The sequence below is a fragment of the Odontesthes bonariensis genome, chromosome 10 (genome assembly GCF_027942865.1).
Source record: "Odontesthes bonariensis isolate fOdoBon6 chromosome 10, fOdoBon6.hap1, whole genome shotgun sequence".
In the NCBI taxonomy this organism is placed as follows: Eukaryota; Metazoa; Chordata; class Actinopteri; order Atheriniformes; family Atherinopsidae; genus Odontesthes; species Odontesthes bonariensis.
The window spans coordinates 18659226-18674649 of record NC_134515.1 but is presented as its reverse complement, the minus strand read 5'-3'; positions in this window follow the sequence as shown (position 1 = coordinate 18674649).

The window sequence follows — 15424 nt, the reverse complement described above, 5'->3', positions numbered from 1 at the left end:
CCATCTATCGTTTGTGGTATTCTGAGTTTCTGTAAAGTGCAGGGACACAGTTTATCGTCACAGATCGCCATTGTTCAAATTTTTCTCAGCGAAATGATTTCTTAACATCATCAGTCTAGTTTCTAAAAGCTGTTTAGAACAACAGTTGAAGTTTGTGAATGTGTTTTGCAATGCAGACCGGTATTTATGAATGGCGTTGTGTACAGGATTTATACACGCTGTTTCAGGCAGGATCTAAAAACACCAGTTGATTCCTAAAAAAACCTGAAAATTCAACTGCCAACAAAGTTTATAAATTCAGCTGGAAAATGGCGATTGTGAATGCAGCTCTACACTGCGCATTTGATAAATGTGTTCTTCGACTGGTGCCTTGGCTTCGCATCCATGATGAAGCTCAGTTTTGTAATATTCTTTTTTTGAACAAACACTATGCTTGCTCTGGATTCTAAACATTGTGATGAAAACATTTTACTTGGTCTGGTTGGTCTTCACAACCTCGCATTTTCTCTGGCCCAGCATAGATTTGGTGTTCGTGGGGCTGGAGCCAGAGCTTTTGCCCCTTTTCCACCGAACATTTTTGTAACAGTACGGCTCTACACGGTACGACTCTACCCTGATTGGGAGCTTTTCCATCGCGGGTAGAAGGTGGGACCCGTTACGATTTTTAGCACCGGCTAGTACCTGCTTCAGAGGTGGGTCTAGTCGGTACTGGCCGATACTAAAACGTCACGTGGATCAGTGCTGTCCACTGATTGGTCAGGTGAAATTACGTCATACACGCCACGAAGCTCGGGGAGCTTTAAATAATCACCCGCCATGTATGAAAACACATCTGCGAGAGCAACAGAGAATAAACAGAATTGCGAATATGGAAGACCAGAGAAGGAAAGCCAACCCATGGACAGTGAGCAAGGTGCAGGTATTGCCAAAGTTTCCTTTCTTTTTCAAGTGTTTTTCGTCCCCCCTCTTCTTCTCTTCACCTGAAACAGACGTCACGTTAGTGGTGAACGGGCCGACTCCGCCCACTTCCAGGTCACGGTTTGGGTGGAAAGGGAAATGGTACTGGTGCCGTGTCGTGTCGTGTAGTGTCGCGCTATATCGAACCGAGTAGAGTAGGGCTAGCTTGGCGGTGGAAAAGGGGCATAAGATATTCGAAACAGAAGGAACTGGTTCTAAGTTAGGCAGTAACCCCGAGCCAGCACTGGAACCTTTTTGTTGGAAATACAGTAGATTCACTCAATCTCTGTTTCAGTAAATAAAACTAGGCTGAAATGTAACCCATGGATTTAGTGGACGTCAGCTCTCTCACACTGCAGTATTGCGTATTGAGTCATACTGTCATTGCAGTGCAGATCGAGTCATAGCCTACACTCCCTAATTATACTGTAAATATTGCAGGCTGTAGTTCAGTGCATCTGTCACTGGACAGTTTGTGTCATGCTGTTTTTTGCTTCACAGGTGCCTCATGTTTAGTTTGTAGCTGTGTTGGCAAACAAGTTTGCTAGAAATCAGTCTTCCACATAAATCCATATAAACTACATGAAATCAAAAAGAATTTCGTCCTTAGCTCAAACTGGATTGCTGCTCAGTGGGAGTATACTCAGTGCTGCCACTCATGGCAACTCTTGAGTCTAATTCATGGTTACTGCAACTGTTTGGGCACGAGGCGTCATCTGCACCAGTACGTGAGTCCAGAAATTAAAGTAGTTTTCCTGGACTATTATGGAGGAGAAATGTATTGAAATTTGTGTTTTCTCATCCTTACCTGACATTTGAAGCCATCTGAAATATTTGAATCCATTACAATTGACTGAAATGTTGATTTCCAGAATCTGTCAGTCACACAAAAAAACAATACAAATATACAACCATAGTGTTGCAGTAATAGAAATGCTCAGAACTGGTTTGTCATTTCAAGAGTTATGTTTTTACTATTCTTATTACAAAAGGAATTGAACCATGTTTCTGTGACACTGAGGACAATAATGAAACACAAACAAGAAATGATTGATTGTAGCCCTTCTCTAAAATGTCTGTTGATTAGATTCACAGTAACACTAAAGTGTTACTAAAGTGAAGAACATCTAAACTTGATCATATAACGTAGTAAACAAAAAAAAGCCTGTGTTGAATATATCAGATGTGTTTATGATCAAATATTCACATCACCCTTCAAGTTTTTGTCATCCCTCATGATCAGGTGCTGTTTCAGTTTCATTTTTCAGCTCTTCACACACAGCTGTCAGGCTGTTTTTAGCGCCACACCGATGGCCCAGTCATCTCCTCCTCTTACATGGAGGCAATACTCCACTCAAGCTTCCCTTTTGTGCCGCCACACAAGCATACCACTCACATACACATGGCCCACCCCACATATACATATATAAAAGTTAGCACACAGACTCAGAGGGCTGACTGGAAAAAGAGTGATCATATGTTTGGTGTCCAGAGCATCCCAGGCACTTTTTCATGTGACACCATTACAGAAAGTGTTTACCAAGGGGCATGCTGACATGTAAAGAAATATTGTTTTTATCCTTAACATTAACAGTGCAAGTTTCATTTTGAGATCTTTGACTGCAGCAACAATGAAAACAAATCTGTCTTGAATAAACTTCAGTAAACTCGCAGCTAACTTTCTGTTTCAGCCAGCCGCGGCTATCCCATTCAGCCTCTCCCATTCTCTGGCGAAATTGCTACATCTTCAATGTTAAATTGACGATAAAACAGGTTTTCACAAAACACAAGATATGCCCAATACTGCATTTACTTTCATAACTACAACATGTTGTCCTGTAGCTTAATGAAGTGATTTGTTCTGAAATCGCTGCCGTTCACTAAGGAAATCATGTTATGAAGCCGCCACTAACAGCCAGGCTTCCGAGCCGAGGGCCGACCGGCTTCGAGGAGGGGGCGGGAGAGTCAAGTTTTTTTCTACAATTCTAGGTCATCATTGGCTAAATCGACAAAAACTCATCACTTCCGAGGGTGCTCGGCATCTCTGGGGGTAGATTAGACGTGGGCGTGTCAATATGAGCGGCTGTGTCGTGATGATTGGAGTTAGTGTTTGTCAATCATGAGAGATTCTGTGGCAGCTGAATTTTTAAGCGGGGAGAAGCACGCTGGAACTTCAGTCCCAAAGCGGATACGAAAGAGACTGGTTGTCTGTGAAAGTGCTGTCGGAGTTTCACTCATTTCCCATCGTTTCCATTTCCATTAAAGGTGCACTGTGTAATACTTTTAGTTGTTTCTTTCCAGAATTCATGCTGCCCATTCACAAATGTTACCTTTTTTTAAGAATACTTACCACCACCATCAAACTCTAAGTATTCATTATGACAGGGAAAAATGCTCCACAGATTCTGATCCAGCCACAGATCCAGCCATTTACAGGCCTTAGATTCGATCATACTTGATTTTGGCTTGGCTGTGTGAATTTTCAAAGTCTATACCTTCTTTCTGTGTATTTGCTGGGCAGTACTTGTCATACTAGACACAGCTATGTTATAACTAATTCTGCTTTGGGATGGCACGAGCCACTACAACCCTGAACCTTATTTGCTCATTTATAACCCGCGTGACCATTTGGGTTTCTTGTATCAAACTTAATGTGTCTGGATGTCTCAGCAGCTTATGACTGACTGAAAATTATGAACTGAAATAAAAAATAGGACCCAAGATATGATGAACTGACATTACCTTTCAAACACATGGCTTCTGAAATGTCTCATTTGCAACTTGACATGTGGTTTCAGCTATTTTAGGAGACGCTCCAGTGGTCAGTGACATGGCTCAAATTGGAATGTAGGGCAATAAACCCATTGAAGGAAACACCACAACTCATTAGTGTGGATACAAAACTTAACACACCCATTGAGTCCCAGTTCAGAACCACAATTAGACTCCTTGATGTTTTTCCTAATATGGGATCCTCAATAGATTTGCTAATGGTGTCTCTCTGGGGGGTTAGGTGAGGGTATGGTTGAGTAGGGATGTTGAAAGCAGACAACTGGCGCTCTCTCTATCACTCTGTTGCCTTATTAGTGCTGAGGCAGCAGTGTGTGGACACAGGCAGCATGCTGAGCCCAGCACTGCTGCAGCACAAAGACTTCAGGGCCTCAGGACTCAAAGTGAGCCAAAATCTGAGTATAATAAGATTGAAAGCCAGTTTCGACTCCCACCCATATCACAAGTGGGTTTTACAGATTCTGATCACTTCTCAAACATGAATGAAGATATTTATACACACCTGTGACAGCTCAGGCTCATAATCACTCAAATGATATTCAGTGCAATGGATATTTGGGCATATGGGGCTCCGGATTTGCATAGGTGACTCATGGTTGAAGGTTAATGGAGCGACAGGCTGAAAATGACTCCTGAATGGACGAAGGGGAACAGGTCAATATGCAAGTGTTTGACCTTATAGTCCAGCTCTAGTCAGCTCAACACCTCCATTCAGCAGGTTGTTTGCCCAATGATGAACAATGTTAGGGGGTCAGCCTTTCTTCATTGAGCCAAACTGATTAAATTTGGTAATATTGAAATATGCATGCAGGACGGCACAACGGGATGTTTAGCTAAGCAATGTGTGATGCTGCCTATCTATCATATTTTTTTCAAACAAAACATTTTTGTCAGTCGTGTTCATTTGGACATGCAGAGTGCTACTGTGTATCACACTGAGCTTTTTAGATTTCAATCCCTGCAGTAGATAAAAGTTTACTCACAAAAGTTAGTACTGTAAAATGTTAAACAGAAAAAGGATATGCATGTATATACTAAAAGTTGCAAGAATGAAATCAACTGCAAAGATTCATTAGATTGTCCCTTCTTAAATTAGCTATGAAATTCTACAAGTTCTCACGCTCTTGCTTGAGATCCTGGTGTTCTTTTTTGTCTAGCCTGGGAGTTTCGTCGTCACCATATCTCATGTTTTCCCATGTGATTCAAAGAATGGAAACATCTTCTTACGTAGGTGCTACCAGCCGCTGAAATGATCGCCTGTGAAGTCCTCCCAGGCAGCATTCATGGCATCTCACAGAGACATCTGATCTTATGGCCGATGGTCGTATATTTTCCACCACCAAACTGAAAAGAATTCTTCTATCAGTCCAGTCCAGAGTCCAGACTAAACATGGAGAAGCAGCATTTAGCTGTTATGCTGCATACAAGTGGAACAAACTGCCAGTGGAGATTAAACTTTCACCAAATGTAGACATTTTTAAATCTAGGTTAAAAACATTTCTTTTCTCATGTGTCTATGCATGAAATCTGCACGATATCTTTAATATCTAATTTATCTAATTTATCTGGACTGTTGCTTGTTTTTAAATTCATTTAAATTATTTTATTTGTTTCTCTTTATATTCTTTTATGTGTTTTTAATGCTTCTTCCACTCCCTGCTGCAATGCTTTTATTTTATGTAAAGCACTTTGAATTGTTTTGTACATGAAATGTGCTATACAAATCAATTTGATTTGATTTGATTATCATATTCGGGAAAGGACATGAACGTGGAAGGAACTCAATTGTTATCCCTGGGCTCCCAGAAAAGCATTATATAAGAAACTTAGTTTGGTGGAAACAGTCATTACTATAATTATCATACATACCCTAATTTGGCAATCCATGCCATCTCTTTGTATTCTGGTGTTAGGTTTCTGTGAAGTATATTTAAGAGGGCAAGGAAAATGGAATGTTTAACGGCACAATGTGTGCAATGTATGTGGTAGATGGACCATTGTGAACAATGAACTGTTCAGTTATTTGAACATACTACTTTAGAAAATACACATTAAACAACTGACCCAAAGGAAATGAGAAAAACTATGCAAAACAAAGACTGGGATGCTTGTTCACGTCCACGGACACTGAAGCTGACACTGAAGACACCTGTGGATCTCAGATAGGTCTGAACTAAAGAAAATAATGTGTGGAGGGTTGAATGAATAGAACAAACCAATTTCCCACTTAAAGGTAATTAAACATCTAAATTCAAACGTATTGAATTGAAAGCACAAAAACTAAATTCCAGACACATTTTCACATCTTGTTATTAACAACACATTGCATGTGATTTCCTGTGCTTCTCCTCCTGAGAAAGCATCTCAGGACTCAGTAATCCTTAACTTTCTAAGGAAAACCAGGAGATGTTGGTCAACAATGCATTTTAGTGGGTAAACTTACAGGCAAGTGTTAAAAAGCTTTTATCACGTGTATGATAATCACTATAATCACTTTTAGATATCAACAAGTAATCTAAAAATGTGCATGTGCTTGCTAATGTGGCTTGGTGTGTGCAGTTAGTGATAATCAGTTCCAGGCACCCAAGGCTGACCGATTTTATTTCATTAGTGCAAAGAGTGAGTGCTGTGGCTTTGGCTAAGATTAGGGCAGCCGGAGAAACTCTACCCCAGACCCAGTTGTCCTGAGGAGGGTTGGTTGAGCAGTGGAGGAAGGAACAAAGTGTGTGTGTGTGTGTGTGTGTGTGTGTGTGTGTGTGTGTGTGTGTGTGTGTGTGTGTGTGTGTGTGTGTATGTATAGGAAAGAGACAAGCAGAGAGGGGTGGGGTCAGTGGGATTATTAGTGGGAGGTTCAGCTGTTTATTATTCCAATTCTATCTCTAACAGCTGAAAATTGGAGAATTAGGCGGCAGCCCCAAGGAACCCAGGGATCAATGCAGAGGGGTTAAACCCTGTGGCATTGCTACTCACACTGACAGCGCTCATAGATACTGACGCAGCACATAGACACAAACCACAGAGGTCATTCAAAAAACTTAACAGACACATCAGATTTACCGCTCTGAAGTGATAAGACACTCACAGACTTCACAGGTTGATGAAAAGCTTCACACTTCAGACGTGGATGAGCCTTTGAAAAACATAAGGATGCATTAGTGCTTGCTAATAGCTTGAATCTTTAAAGAGAGAGAGCTGAGCATGCATAGCCTAAAACACAAACTAAACAACTGCAGCTTTATATCTTTAGAATTTAGCAAGAAATGTTTTCAACTTGGTCCTTATACTGCTATTTATGACCAGCAGGAATGAGAAGAAAAGCATCTAAATTATTAAGTAGTCTGCCCAATGCATCCTATGCACACATGAGCTTTCTCTGTTCTATACATGACTGGCATGAACCTGTGGTGTCGGAAGGTCTGTGGTCACATCCATGCATGTTGTTAATCTGGAGAGGGACATGTGACACTGGGAATTGGGAAACTTGACCTTTCCTCACCATGAAGGCATGCAGACTTATGGCATGGAAACAGAACTTTGGACATATGGAGGTCAGGAAGTTGAATATAGATTTCAAATGGACTTCCATCTGTTTCAGGTTATAATTTGGGGGGAATTGTAATGTTTTGGTGCACACAGTATCCTCCGCACACTTTTTAGGCAGCAGACAAAACAAAGGGAAAGTGCTGATGGGATTTAATTTTCAATTAAAGGAACAACAAACAAAATAGTGTGACCAGAACAGTCTTTAAACGGAGTGTAATCAGTGAGTGCTGCGTGTAGGATTATCCCTTAAAATTGACACTGGGTTAAAACATGTTTAAACCTATGTTGTGTGAATCCTTCCAGCCACCAGTTTTAATCTAAAGACTAAAGACAGTGGCTAATCCACAAATTGAAAACCCTAACACTGCTTACTATCAATAAGATACTAACCATGATATAACCTCAGAGGTCTAAGTCCAGTTCCAGCCACTTTGCTTTGTATGTGTATGTGTGTGCACATGTGTGCACATGTGTGCAGTCCTGTACCACCACTTTCAGCTTGAATCCTAAACCTGAATCAAGTACATGCTTCACAAATATATTTAATGGAATGTATTAGGAGTACATTTTACTACACATGTCCTACAAATGAGGGTAGGTTGATTAAAAATAAAAAATAACTTAATGCAAAACAAAGCCTTGCTTACTGAGGCAAGTTGTAACCTAATGTTATAAGTCATTGACACTAATTTGCAAAAATGCCTACTTAATGAAGATGATCACCTTAGATAATGGCATGCATTTATTCACTGTGAATAGGTCAGCTTTGAATTGAATAAATGTATTCCATCCATCCATTTTGTATACCCGCTTTATCCGTTGGTTGGGGGTCTGGAGCCTATCCCAGCGGTCATCGGGCGAGAGGTGGGGTACACCCTGTACAGGTTGCCAGTCCATCACAGGGCCACATGCTCACATTCACTCATAGGGACAATTTTAGAGACACCATTTAACCTAACATGCATGTTTTTTGGATAGTGGGAGGAAGTCGGAATACCCGGACAGAGCCCACATATACACGGGGAGAACATGCAAACTCCACACAGAAAAGCCCCAGCCGGTAGTTGAATTTGGAACCCTCTCGCTGTGAGGCGATGATGCTGAGCACTACACCGCACCACACCACCGTGCAGCACCATAAATGTATTCATTATTTCAAATATCAAGTGGATTTGGTCAATTTAGCATGCTGCTGAAGAATAACCAGCAGAACGCACTGCTCACCCAACATTTTGTGCATCCAGGTAGTTTTAAAATCACAATTGTTTCAAATAACAGCAACACAATAGTACGATGAAAACTGAAAATAGAAACAGATAGGCCTTAACTCCAGCACTTTTTTTTAACCCCATGGTTCACAAAAATGTTACTATTGGTTGGTGCAGTAAGGTGCCATTTATCATTGGTTACCTGAGCAGGACTCCATAAATGCAAAGGCCCAGGACCAGTGAAAAAGCATCTGAGCCAGTGGCAGTCAGTACGTATATGTGCACAGTTAAGTCAAGCTGCAGTTGCAGTTGGACTTGGCCATTTAACAAGAACACTGCCCTTGTCCCTGTATACATGCACAGGAATGAAATGTATTTAGCTGTCTGACAAAAGAAATCGCTATGACAGCAGCTTTCTTGAGAACAGTTTGAGTCTAGTTGAATGTATACACCCAGGAGTTATTAGAGCCTCAACCTCATTATTTGTATGTGTTAGCTCAGTTTTGAGAAGCTTTGTTTTGTACGACTTTGGTTGCACTAACATGCTTTCATGTATTTTAAAATACACGTAATATTTAAGTAAGATTTCAGTCAGACTAACAAAATTGTTTGTTTTTCTCTGTTTTCAGACATAGAATACAGAATAATAATTAATGGTTTTATCACCCTGTTGAAGTGATGGCATTAATTAATCTAGACATAGGTCACATGTTCAACATATGAAATGGAAGGTGAAAGCTTAAGCCTTTGCAAAGTCATAGTTTTCTCATAACAACATGCTTTATTGCTATCACCTTTAGGAGCCCAAGCAAGCCTCTTGAAAAGTTTACGTGATAATGAACGCTGAATGGCTTTTTACCTTCACACCTGTTTTTTTTTTACCATCAACTCTACAAAAACATTTTTCACTTTGCCTGGGTCCATTGTTTCCACTGCTGCTGTTCGCCAATTGTATTTATCAGAAAGAGACGCTGCAGCACACCTGGTAACTCTAAACTGACCGCAGAAGCGATTGTCAGTGTGCGTGGTTGTTTATCCCTATTGTCTCCCTGTTGGCCCCGTGATGGACCAACAGGCAGGCTGTCCAGATTGTACACTGCCTCTCCCACGGTGGCAGCTGGACTATGCACCAAAGCCCCCATGACCCTGAATAGGATAAGGCAGGTATGGAAAATGAATACATGAAATCCATAGAGTGGGAAGGTTTGGATCAATTTATGCAATGAACAATATTTCAAATTTTTAAAAAGTAGATCATACATGAAATTAACAGCTATCGCCACTGCATTGCTGCTGATCTATTATTTTCACCTTGTGCAAGTATCACTCCAGCTAATAGTTTTAAAATAATATTATTGATCCTTTTTTACAAATTAGTAAAGAAAAAAGACTACCAGAAGAAAGAGGAAGACCAGAAGGCTAACTTAAAAGTTTTGATTTGCTATATGTAAAAATGTATGGCCTCCATCCACTTGAAAACCACGCAGGGAGGATGATAGAGAAAATCTAACGGTCTATGTCAGCCCCATCCTCACATGCTGGATTTAAATGTGTGTGTGTTCCCTTAGCTGAGAAGTTGGGTCCAGCAGTCTAATTTGATCATGACTCATTTACCACCCTCTCAAACTAACAGCAGTTGGTAGATGTGTTTGTGACAGAAAAAAAGAATAGATCTAAATTGATTTATTTTAGATTCATATATCCAGTGCACGCATGAGAAAAATCAATGTTTGCCATACATATTGTGAGCATATGAGTTCATCCAGTGACATGAATAGGAGGAAATGCAGGGATTATGAGTTTCAATACAATTTGGGCAGTATGTGCATATGCTGTGTATGCATGCATGCTTGATTGTAATGAAAAAGTTATAAAGACATGAGACAAGCTCAACTCAGATTGCACTGATTCCTAACCTGTAGACAACATGAGCAAAAAGACATCAGGAAGCTCAAATACATATGTTTCTCTCAACAAGTGACGTTCCATCAGCTTAATTAAATCATGTAAATGTAACTGTTTGCATTTTCTTACAACCCTGGCTATTTTAATTCTGTAATGAGTCTTTTCTGCTCAGAATTGGTGGGCAGGCTCAGTTTTAGGACAGCGAATTAGTTTCCCTGTGATGTGATTGTCACAGACTCCAATAGTTGTTGGCCTATTGGATCCTCTATTTTCTCCTCCATCAACAGAGGTTGGTAGGGAGCTAATGGCTATTCTCCACTCCTTATTAAACCTTTTCACTGGGGGATAACTCGTGCCCAGTGTTCTTGGAAACAAGGGCAACAGTGCAGGGCATGGCTCACCAGGGTGTCTTTTCTAAAGTGTCCAGCCTGTTGGAGAAGACCTGGATAAGGCAGGAGCCTGGTGAAAGCTGCCTGTTGTCCACCTAATCCTAGCTATGGTCACCGTCTCCATTGACAACGTGAACCTGAACAATGGTCTCTTTCAAGAGTCGCTCTCTTCACCGGCACACTGACATTGGAACAATAGAAGATGACACTTAAGAAATGGCAAGCACCTTGTCCATGATCACAAATGTGATTTCCTCACAATTGATGAAGGAAGGAAGAAAACAACATCTGCATATGATGTCTAAAATATTTTTTTTCACTATAGAAAAAACTGTGGAAGGAGATACATAAAATCACCAGCACATTAGCTTCATGTCATAGCTTTGCAGATTAATGCTGTAAACAGAAGCTTAGGATAGGCAGACCAGAGTGAAATGGGCTTCAGCATGTTATGTGGTATAAAATTATTTCTCTTCTTTGAGATCAGCTTTTCTCACCTTACCTTTTTTTTCCTTTCCTTTGAACACATTTGCTGACCAACAGAAAAGGAAGATGAATGCTTCCATTTCAGATGCCAAGCCCTCCCTTCTCTCATCTTCTTCCGTTCAGATTTCACATTAAACTTGTAATAGCATACGACCCTGCAAGGCACAATTCTCATTCAGGTGGGCTATGTTATCTGAATGAGATTTGGTAAAACGCCAATATTTATGCACATACATTCACATTCTGAGCCTTTCTCATCATTGCATCTACTTCAGTACTAAAAGACGAGCAGCTGTCATTTCATACATCAAATTATATCAAGGCACACACAAACCCATGCATGTGCACACACTACTAACCACAGCCTCAAAATGAACAGGCACACAACACTGTCCACATGCACGTTAGGGCTGGCTGCACAATCTAGCGTTTGAGCATCTACATGCGGGTCATTACAAGACACAGTCGCAGCTATGGCAAATTATCTGAAACACTATACTAACTTATCGTTTCCTTACTCAAATGATTAACTTTACCATGAATTATCTGTGACAAAAAAAATGCAGACAAAGAAAGTTTTATAACAAAAAGAAGCATCAATTGCATATGCAAGCAACGAGAAATGGGTACTTTTTCTGCAGTGCCTTGTAATTATTGCCACTTCACAAGGCAACACAACTAATAAGTTCAAACATTTAAATTAGTATCACAGCTCTATAAGAAAAATGTAAAGATAGATTTAGCCCCCAAAAAATGAGTATCATGGCACGATTTTTGAAGCATCAAATGAATATTGTGGTGTCATGGTGAGTCAATCACTCCTAAAGCATGATGGTGCATTCAAACTAGCTGTATTGCATTTAAGATCAAGAGACGATGGGTCACAGGTCATTTTCACTTCTTCTTTTTTTTTACATGTATTAATTATATTTTCAATGCAGTTGCACCCACCTACAAAATTCAATCATTCTGAAGTGATTACGTAATACTTTCCAAACTGATTTTCTTAAGTCATTCTTCATTTTCCATAGGCAGAAATATAAGAAAAGAAAAGAAAAGAAAAGTATCACAATGTCAGTTTCTTCAAACAATAGAAGCCTTGGCATATTGTAGAACTATCTGTCAAACTGGCTGCCCAGCCAAAGGTACAACTGTTGGGAAGGTCAGCTGTCAAAGTATGAACTAGGCTGTGGCTATCTGGCATCCCCAAGACATCTAGAGGGAAGGCATCTCTGAAGGACACTTTCCCTCCTCTCCTGTGCTTTAATTCAATAGATCTGACAGGGTAGTGGTGTCCTGGTGTCTGCTAGCACAGTAATCTCTGTGTAATTGAGTTCCCAATCAGCCGTCCATCAATAATGCATCTGGTTCCATGTGGAAAGAGAAGACCACACTACTTCAGCCCTCTGCATGGAGGAAGGAGACAGAATTCTACTCCAACTGGTCAAAAAGATCCATTATACACAGATCTTACTCACTAGCCCTAGCTAGTTTGTGTCACTATAAAACACAAGCTCCTTCAGCAGTTGGATTATCACATCAGCTGGTATTATGTGTTTGATGAGTTGAAAACACTTTTAATGACAAACATAGGGATGCTCAGAATTGAGCCCACGCATGGATGTTATAAAGATAACAAAACAGTAAATCAGCCCCCTAAGCAATGTGTTGTGTAGATGTATGAAGGAAAGGATTCAAAACATCAAACGACATTGGAGAGATACTGAAGCATCAAAGCACTGAGAGACATCTATGTTTTTTAAAAAAAAAAGCTTAGTTAAAACCCAGCATGTTCATAAAGAGAAAAACCTCTTTAGTGTCTACCCACATACTTTTCAACTGCTGTGCATGCCAACCCATCAATTAGTCACTAAGACATGGTCCTCCAAGGTTAAACTGTACAGCTGTCTGAATGATTTTCAATTATTTAGCCAGGAAGCCCCTGACTGCTCACTGGCTAAGACCTCTCTCTCTGGCCTCAATGGGTCATTTATAATACTGCTTCTCATAGATTATTGTATCTCACCACTTTGGCTCCCTTTCTTCTACAGTGTTATCTGCTTTAATAATTTCCAATCTTAGATTACTTGGTATCTCCTTTCAAAGTTTTATTACTTATGGCCTTGCATTATGAATAAACCCTTTTTGATCAGAAGTTAAAACAAACTTTGCCCATTCATGAAATGCATAACTTTTGATAGATGTAGCGCTTGATGGGGGTATAAAGAGGTCCATTTCATAAAATGTATTGAGTTAAATCTTTTGCTTTTATAGTATGAAATCACAAATAATTCACAATGATCTGCGGTTTCCTACATCTTGGTTACATCATGCTCCTTAGATCCCTGTTGTGCTGTCCCTTTACCCTTGGGTCTGCCAGATTAATGGCTCATTTAAGTCGCCATTACATTACATTAGCCCATTCAGCCAGGGCATACTGTACACTCCCAAGCAAATAAATCACATCATGAAAATATTAATCAATCTCAATGACAGACTGCACGTCTGTTAGATGTAAAAGTCTATGACAACGGTTTATACTAAGAGCAGTAAATTACTGTCACTCACAGGGGTAATAGCTCTGCAGCTATTGAATCTATCAGCTCATCAAAGCAATGAGTCCATGAAGCCTAGGGAGGGAATAATCCTGGTAAATATATACACCAGTTTTCACAACCGAAACGCCAAGTATGTCAGTAAAACTATTTTACTCTAGTTCACTGGTCTGAGTTGATTTCTGTGAATGCTTGCCCAAGCATTTCAAAAAGCTGATTCTGCACTGCATAATTGTGTGACAACATAACTTCAGGAAAATTCTGTGAATTGCATTCACGGAAAAGGTATAGGAATGGTTCACACCAACACACACAACAACAGCACCGTTCCCAGCTGGGGGTTAATTCAATCCTAGTATGTTCCATTTTGAAGCTGCTGTCAGGCCCAGGTCTGCGCTGTGACATTGTGAGCGAGAGGTAATTACATTTTGGTCCAGTTTGGCGACTCAGCGTCTATTCAGAGGGTGCTGTCAGTACCCTCCTCCTATAGACCACAACCACCAGAGGAATCTCCAGACTTGGACACAAAGCAGTAGACAAACAACAGCACTGACTTCTCTGCTACACACTCCACATATCTGTACATTTTCATGATTGAAATTAAACGTTTGTCAAAAAATAACCTTCTTATCAGGATCTTTTAACAAATGAAACGGGGTGTTTTGTGTTTTTACATAATGGAACAAAACTGAAATACGTTACTAAAATACATTTTATCCAGCTCACAAATTGAAAATTACATCACAATCAACAGGACATAAATTGACATCTTGTCTATATTAAAGGTGAATAACAAATGCAGTCAGTCACACTCTATTATCACTTTTGAACTTGTAGAATGGAACATGTATGAGCCTTCAGGCAGGTCATTGATATTTAACAGTTACAGGTTTTGCAACAGATCTCTCGCATGACAGAAAATTAGGTTGTGAGAATAAAGGCAAATGTTATCCATCCAAGGGCTTTTTCTGGAAGAGTCCTTACACTAAAGAGCCTCCGGTGATAAGGAACCAAAACAAATAAGATACACTCACAACACCAGTGGACTTAAAAAAAAATTAAATAAAACACGACAAGCATTCTTTTATTCCGTTTCTGCTCTTTGTGTGTGCATGTAACTACAAAACTTTGTGACAGATTTATAGCTTTGCTGATGCTCCCAGTTCATGTGTGGTCATGTTGTACTTGTCTATTGTGTACTATCGATCAGGCTCTGGTGAAACTTGTGACTAAAGCTTAGACCTATCCCAGCAGAATAAATCACAGTATTGACCCTGTGGTTATCAATAAAGGTAATGACAAACATCTGGCTCCACCTTTAATGGAATCGACAGAGTCCTCCTGGCAGGAGCCCAGCATCGGCCACACATAGATTACCTTGATCTTTCCAGTGGGAACCCACTCTTAGTATGCAAATAAGATGGGAAAAAAGCAATTGCCATCTAAAGCTAAGCAGTGCTGCTATTGAACAAGGAGCTAAAAATCTCCATAAAAATCAAAGGAAAAACCTTAGAATGTCTGCTGACAATACGGTTGTTTGGACTGACTAAGATTTATTCTGTCAAGAAGCTGTGGCAGAGTGTATCTATGT